Below are 7500 nucleotides of genomic sequence, written 5' to 3'. Positions count from 1 at the left end.
GAATCGCTACGGACCTCCATCAGGGTTTCCCCTGACTTCGTCCTGGCCAGGCATAGTTCACCATCTTTCGGGTCCCAACGTGTACGCTCTAGGTGCGCCTCACCTCGCAATGAGGACGAGACGCCCCGGGAGTGCGGAGGCCGCCGCCCCGTGAAGGGCGGGGAAGCCCCATCCTCCCTCGGCCCGCGCAAGGCGAGACCTTCACTTTCATTACGCCTTTAGGTTTCGTACAGCCCAATGACTCGCGCACATGTTAGACTCCTTGGTCCGTGTTTCAAGACGGGTCGTGAAATTGTCCAAAGCTGAAGCGCCGCTGACGGGAGCGATTATTCCGCCCGAGAGCATCCCGAGCCAACAGCGGCGCGGGTCCGGGGCCGGGCCAGGTAGGTCCGTCATCCGGGAAGAACCGCGCGCGCTTGCCGGGAGCCCGAGCGCCCAAAGGGGCGAATCGACTCCTCCAGATATACCGCCGGGCAGCCAGCCAGGACACCGGGGCTCTGCCCAACAGACGCGAACCGAGGCCCGCGGAAGGACAGGCTGCGCACCCGGGCCGTAGGCCGGCACCCAGCGGGTCGCGACGTCCTACTAGGGGAGAAGTGCGGCCCACCGCACACCGGAACGGCCCCACCCCGCGGCGAGTGGAAAGGCAACCGGACACGACCCCGCCGCGGACTGCTCCGCGCGGGCGGCCGGCCCCATCTGCCGAGGGCGGAGGCCAGTGGCCGGATGGGCGTGAATCTCACCCGTTCGACCTTTCGGACTTCTCACGTTTACCCCAGAACGGTTTCACGTACTTTTGAACTCTCTCTTCAAAGTTCTTTTCAACTTTCCCTCACGGTACTTGTTCGCTATCGGTCTCGTGGTCATATTTAGTCTCAGATGGAGTTTACCACCCACTTGGAGCTGCACTCTCAAGCAACCCGACTCGAAGGAGAGGTCCCGCCGACGCTCGCACCGGCCGCTACGGGCCTGGCACCCTCTACGGGCCGTGGCCTCATTCAAGTTGGACTTGGGCTCGGCGCGAGGCGTCGGGGTAGTGGACCCTCCCAAACACCACATGCCACGACAGGCGGCAGCCTGCGGGGTTCGGTGCTGGACTCTTCCCTGTTCGCTCGCCGCTACTGGGGGAATCCTTGTTAGTTTCTTTTCCTCCGCTTAGTAATATGCTTAAATTCAGCGGGTAGTCTCGCCTGCTCTGAGGTCGTTGTACGAGGTGTCGCACGCCACACCGCCAGCCGGCTGTGCACGCTACCGAGAAAGTACCGGTATGCGAACCGCCAGGCGACGGGCGCGCATCGCACGTTTGAGGAGACGCGGCCGGCCCCACAGGCGGCCGCGACACTCCCAGGTCTGCGAAGCGGGGCAAACGCCGCGCGCTTCAGTATACGTAGCCGACCCTCAGCCAGACGTGGCCCGGGAACGGAATCCATGGACCGCAATGTGCGTTCGAAACGTCGATGTTCATGTGTCCTGCAGTTCACATGTCGACGCGCAATTTGCTGCGTTCTTCATCGACCCACGAGCCGAGTGATCCACCGTCCTGGGTGATCTTTTCTCAAGTTTCCGCCGTCTCTTTCGAGACGGTCGCATAGGCGGGAGTGAGGCGTGTGGCGGCCCCTGTTCCAGCGTTCTGTGTCCAACGGCCTCACGGCCGACGGGCGTCGTACGGCTCCACACCGGAGCGGACAGGCACTCGGGCGAAAGTCATTCAAAACCGGCGCCAGGCGCCAGGTGCCGCAGGCCAGCCGCTCCAGCGCTTCAGCGCTCGTACCACACAACATTGCCGCTAGTTTTGAGAGGCACGCGTGGTTCCGCACGCGGCGCACGGCTACGGCGAGCCGTACAGGTAGCGTGTTGCGCGACACGACACGCACATCGAAAGACATGCAGTCTAGTCGGTAATGATCCTTCCGCAGGTTCACCTACGGAAACCTTGTTACGACTTTTACTTCCTCTAAATGATCAAGTTTGGTCATCTTTCCGGTAGCATCGGCAACGACAGAGTCAATGCCGCGTACCAGTCCGAAGACCTCACTAAATCATTCAATCGGTAGTAGCGACGGGCGGTGTGTACAAAGGGCAGGGACGTAATCAACGCGAGCTTATGACTCGCGCTTACTGGGAATTCCTCGTTCATGGGGAACAATTGCAAGCCCCAATCCCTAGCACGAAGGAGGTTCAGCGGGTTACCCCGACCTTTCGGCCTAGGAAGACACGCTGATTCCTTCAGTGTAGCGCGCGTGCGGCCCAGAACATCTAAGGGCATCACAGACCTGTTATTGCTCAATCTCGTGCGGCTAGAAGCCGCCTGTCCCTCTAAGAAGAAAAGTAATCGCTGACAGCACGAAGGATGTCACGCGACTAGTTAGCAGGCTAGAGTCTCGTTCGTTATCGGAATTAACCAGACAAATCGCTCCACCAACTAAGAACGGCCATGCACCACCACCCACCGAATCAAGAAAGAGCTATCAATCTGTCAATCCTTCCGGTGTCCGGGCCTGGTGAGGTTTCCCGTGTTGAGTCAAATTAAGCCGCAGGCTCCACTCCTGGTGGTGCCCTTCCGTCAATTCCTTTAAGTTTCAGCTTTGCAACCATACTTCCCCCGGAACCCAAAAGCTTTGGTTTCCCGGAGGCTGCCCGCCGAGTCATCGGAGGAACTGCGGCGGATCGCTGGCTGGCATCGTTTATGGTTAGAACTAGGGCGGTATCTGATCGCCTTCGAACCTCTAACTTTCGTTCTTGATTAATGAAAACATACTTGGCAAATGCTTTCGCTTCTGTTCGTCTTGCGACGATCCAAGAATTTCACCTCTAACGTCGCAATACGAATGCCCCCGCCTGTCCCTATTAATCATTACCTCGGGTTCCGAAAACCAACAAAATAGAACCGAGGTCCTATTCCATTATTCCATGCACACAGTATTCAGGCGGGCTTGCCTGCTTTAAGCACTCTAATTTGTTCAAAGTAAACGTGCCGGCCCACCGAGACACTCAATAAAGAGCACCCTGGTAGGATTTCAACGGGGTCCGCCTCGGGACGCACGAGCACGCACGGGGCGGTCGCACGCCTTCGGCTCGCCCCACCGGCAGGACGTCCCACGATACATGCCAGTTAAACACCGACGGGCGGTGAACCAACAGCGTGGGACACAAATCCAACTACGAGCTTTTTAACCGCAACAACTTTAATATACGCTATTGGAGCTGGAATTACCGCGGCTGCTGGCACCAGACTTGCCCTCCAATAGATACTCGTTAAAGGATTTAAAGTGTACTCATTCCGATTACGGGGCCTCGGATGAGTCCCGTATCGTTATTTTTCGTCACTACCTCCCCGTGCCGGGAGTGGGTAATTTGCGCGCCTGCTGCCTTCCTTGGATGTGGTAGCCGTTTCTCAGGCTCCCTCTCCGGAATCGAACCCTGATTCCCCGTTACCCGTTACAACCATGGTAGGCGCAGAACCTACCATCGACAGTTGATAAGGCAGACATTTGAAAGATGCGTCGCCGGTACGAGGACCGTGCGATCAGCCCAAAGTTATTCAGAGTCACCAAGGCAAACGGACCGGACGAGCCGACCGATTGGTTTTGATCTAATAAAAGCGTCCCTTCCATCTCTGGTCGGGACTCTGTTTGCATGTATTAGCTCTAGAATTACCACAGTTATCCAAGTAACGTGGGTACGATCTAAGGAACCATAACTGATTTAATGAGCCATTCGCGGTTTCACCTTAATGCGGCTTGTACTGAGACATGCATGGCTTAATCTTTGAGACAAGCATATGACTACTGGCAGGATCAACCAGGGAGCTGCGTCAACTAGAGCTGAGCAGCCGGCCGCCCGGGAGTGTGTCCCGGGGGCCCGCGCAAACACGCAAGCGTTCGCTCAATCATTCTGCAAACAGGAGGAGGCTGAGCTCCCCTGCACAATACACCTCGAAACCCTCTCAGGTCCCGGCGGCGCGCAGCGCCGTCCCAAGTACTTGGTCGGGTTCGAGAGAGGCGCAATCGCCCGGAGTTAGGCGAGTAGACGCTTTCGGTGCGACCACCCGTGCTCCCAACTGAGCTTGCCGCTGCCGACAGAGGCCCGGGAGCGTGCTGTCGTGGCATTGCCGGCGGGAGACAACACGCGCCACCTACGGTGACCGGCAGCTCCAACGCCAGCGCCACAGAAGGACAAAAGCCCCACTTGGGTGCCGAAGCGAACTCTCCCAGCACAGCGCACGCGCCAACACATCCGCACAGCTGCGATACAAACCACCAGCGAGAACCGCTGGGGCGACCGAGCAGCAGACGGCGTCGCGGCGCCGAGCGCCGGGCGGCGGCGCATCCTCAACGCACACAGTCCTCAATCGGACCAGCACACTGAAGATGTCCACCGCGCTTCGCACCGGGCCCGCGAGGACCTACTTTGGCCGCACGGCGCCGCGCGCAGGGTGCGCCGGCGCGCAGCTGCGACGCCTGCCGCGTCCGTCGGCCGGCGCGCCTGCCACTGGCCGCCCCCACCAGCCGGCTGTAGCGCGTGCGCCCACGCACCGCGCGGCCAGCACGCCGGGAGGCGCCCCCTCACCGGCCGGGGACGGTCCCACCCAGCCACCGCCGCGTATCGCTTCACACCCAGATGCCGTTCAGTTTCATCGGCATGGTGGGTATCGCTGGAACAACCGGTTAGTACCTCAACCTATCGTCGCCATCACCGATTCACCCCTAGCGAGAACAACCGCACCACAACGGGTTACCATTTCTTCATTTGCGTAACTTCACCAGAAAACGTAGGCGTCCATCGCCATTAGCAACTTCAACGATTATTGCATGCCTGTGTCAGGTGTCACGCCACACTACGTCTGCCCACATACACGCAACAAAATGTGCACGCCTAGACAATACGTGGAAGGTGGCCCCCGTACGTATGCGATGTCCATTGCTCGAACGACTGTCAACCGGCCTCTGTAGCATGTCGCAGATATGGAACGCGGTGCACCATGCTATCACGGTGTTTGAGGAGAGACGACTAGGCCCGAATACATCAACAGACAGCTCATGCTGATCGCCATCCACGGCGTCCGTTCCTCCCACACGTCTCTATGGCGTACCACACTGCAATCCAGCTCTCATAGGGAGACGACACGTAGCTGCGTGCACAATATTTGCACTGTATGGTCCGCCGTTTTTGGGCGCAGTCGTTGTACGGTCACACATGTGCCACGATGTATCATTCAGTACATAAGGACGAATGTGCAGTACAGATTGTGGTTTATGCGTACGACATCAGCGGACAGTTGACACAGGCCGCACCACAACGTAGCCTGAGTACGTCGCATGCGAAGGGCATTGAACATGCAAACTTCTCACCAACCAGCTTGCGAAGGCAGGGGGCAAGGTGGGGACGTGGGGAGGGGTGGGGCGGGGGGCGGCATGTACGTCCTGCTGCCATCCACATTACAGTGTACAGCAGGAGCATGTGGAAAGTCAGCAAGACTTGCAAGGTGTTTAACATGAAGCGATACACAGGGGAGCGGGCAGTGCGAGTAGCGAACTATATTGCGAGGGTTGCGGGTGGGCAACACTACACTAATTGAACGAGTCGTATAACAATTACAGAGCAGGTTTAGGCGACAACGTGGGTTACGTTAGCGGACAACGTGGGTTACGTTAGCGGACAACGTGGGTTACGTTAGCGGACAACGTGGGTTACGTTAGCGGACAACGTGGGTTACGTTAGCGGACAACGTGGGTTAGGTTAAGGCACAACGTGGGTTACGTTAAGGCACAACGTGGGTTACGTTAAGGCACAACGTGGGTTACGTTAAGGCACAACGTGGGTTACGTTAAGGCACAACGTGGGTTACGTTAAGGCACAACGTGGGTTACGTTAAGGCACAACGTGGGTTACGTTAAGGCACAACGTGGGTTACGTTAAGGCACAACGTGGGTTACGTTAAGGCACAACGTGGGTTAGGTTAGGGGACAACGTGGGTTAGGTTAGGGGACAACGTGGGTTAGGTTAGGGGACAACGTGGGTTAGGTTAGGGGACAACGTGGGTTAGGTTAGGGGACAACGTGGGTTAGGTTAGGGGACAACGTGGGTTAGGTTAGGGGACAACGTGGGTTAGGTTAGGGGACAACATGGGTTAGGTTAGGGGACAACATGGGTTAGGTTAGGGGACAACATGGGTTAGGTTAGGGGACAACATGGGTTAGGTTAGGGGACAACATGGGTTAGGTTAGGGGACAACATGGGTTAGGTTAGGGGACAACATGGGTTAGGTTAGGGGACAACATGGGTTAGGTTAGGGGACAACATGGGTTAGGTTAGGGGACAACATGGGTTAGGTTAGGGGACAACATGGGTTAGGTTAGGGGACAACATGGGTTAGGTTAGGGGACAACATGGGTTAGGTTAGGGGACAACATGGGTTAGGTTAGGGGACAACATGGGTTAGGTTAGGGGACAACATGGGTTAGGTTAGGGGACAACATGGGTTAGGTTAGGGGACAACATGGGTTAGGTTAGGGGACAACATGGGTTAGGTTAGGGGACAACATGGGTTAGGTTAGGGGACAACATGGGTTAGGTTAGGGTACAACATGGGTTAGGTTAAGACACAACATAGGTTAGGTTAAGGCACAACATAGGTTAGGTTAAGGCACAACATAGGTTAGGTTAAGGCACAACATAGGTTAGGTTAAGGCACAACATAGGTTAGGTTAAGGCACAACATAGGTTAGGTTAAGGCACAACATAGGTTAGGTTAAGGCACAACATAGGTTAGGTTAAGGCACAACATAGGTTAGGTTAAGGTACAACATAGGTTAGGTTAGGTTACACGTTGTTGTAAGGAAAGGTGTAGGGGGGGGGGGGCGGGGGCGGGGGCGGCAGGTTCGTTGATAGTGATTATAGTAAGTGAATGCTTGTGACATGATGAGATTTGTCACGTCAGGATGCACCTTTGGCTTATTAGAGGCGGCGCTCCAATTCTATGCTTGTGTCAGACCTGTGTCTTTGACTCATGTCATTGTTTGTGCGCTGTGACAGGAGGTACTATTGTGATGTTGGGTGCACCGTTGTATAGGACATGTGTGGGTGTTGGTGCCTTATCTGCGCAATGGTGGATGTCGAAAGGGTGGGATATTCTATTTTCCGCATGGACCTCCTGGTCTGGTTGTGATAGTGTGGATTGTGTAATGTGGCGGAGAGGATGCACTGGATGTTGTTCCATGCTGGTGCTTACGTATTGTATGTGCGCCTGTTAGAAGCAGAGAGTGGTGCGTGATCAGAGTGTCTGGCTGACGTGTGGTTCCCATTGTGGGCAGACTCTTTCAGCATGTATACGGACAGTTGTATATATTTTCTGTAGTTTGATGGCTCTGCATTGATTACTAATCAGCGCCGTGTGTACGGGTAATCTGGTTCCAGTCCTAAATGTTCCATCTGTGTACATTAGTGACAAAGACTCCCCCATGCAGTGGGGCTCGGTCTGTTATAACTCTTCCGCGTAAT

General features: G+C 56.1%; 2 non-coding genes and 1 pseudogene across 2 annotated transcripts; all 3 read right to left on the bottom strand.

The window, feature by feature from the left end:
• The window catches only part of LOC124773658, a 4222-nt pseudogene extending 3018 nt beyond the window's left edge, over positions 1 to 1204 (bottom strand).
• A 188-nt stretch (positions 1205 to 1392) lies between these two features.
• On the bottom strand, positions 1393 to 1547 carry LOC124773699. Its single transcript, XR_007014868.1, has one exon. It is a non-coding gene; the product is annotated as a 5.8S ribosomal RNA (ribosomal RNA).
• A 352-nt stretch (positions 1548 to 1899) lies between these two features.
• On the bottom strand, positions 1900 to 3808 carry LOC124773520. The gene has a single exon (XR_007014764.1). It is a non-coding gene; the product is annotated as a small subunit ribosomal RNA (ribosomal RNA).
• Between the last annotated feature and the right edge of the window lie 3692 nt (positions 3809 to 7500).

This window comes from Schistocerca piceifrons, unplaced genomic scaffold (genome assembly GCF_021461385.2).
Source record: "Schistocerca piceifrons isolate TAMUIC-IGC-003096 unplaced genomic scaffold, iqSchPice1.1 HiC_scaffold_954, whole genome shotgun sequence".
In the NCBI taxonomy this organism is placed as follows: Eukaryota; Metazoa; Arthropoda; class Insecta; order Orthoptera; family Acrididae; genus Schistocerca; species Schistocerca piceifrons.
This window is presented reverse-complemented; position numbering and strand designations above follow the sequence as displayed.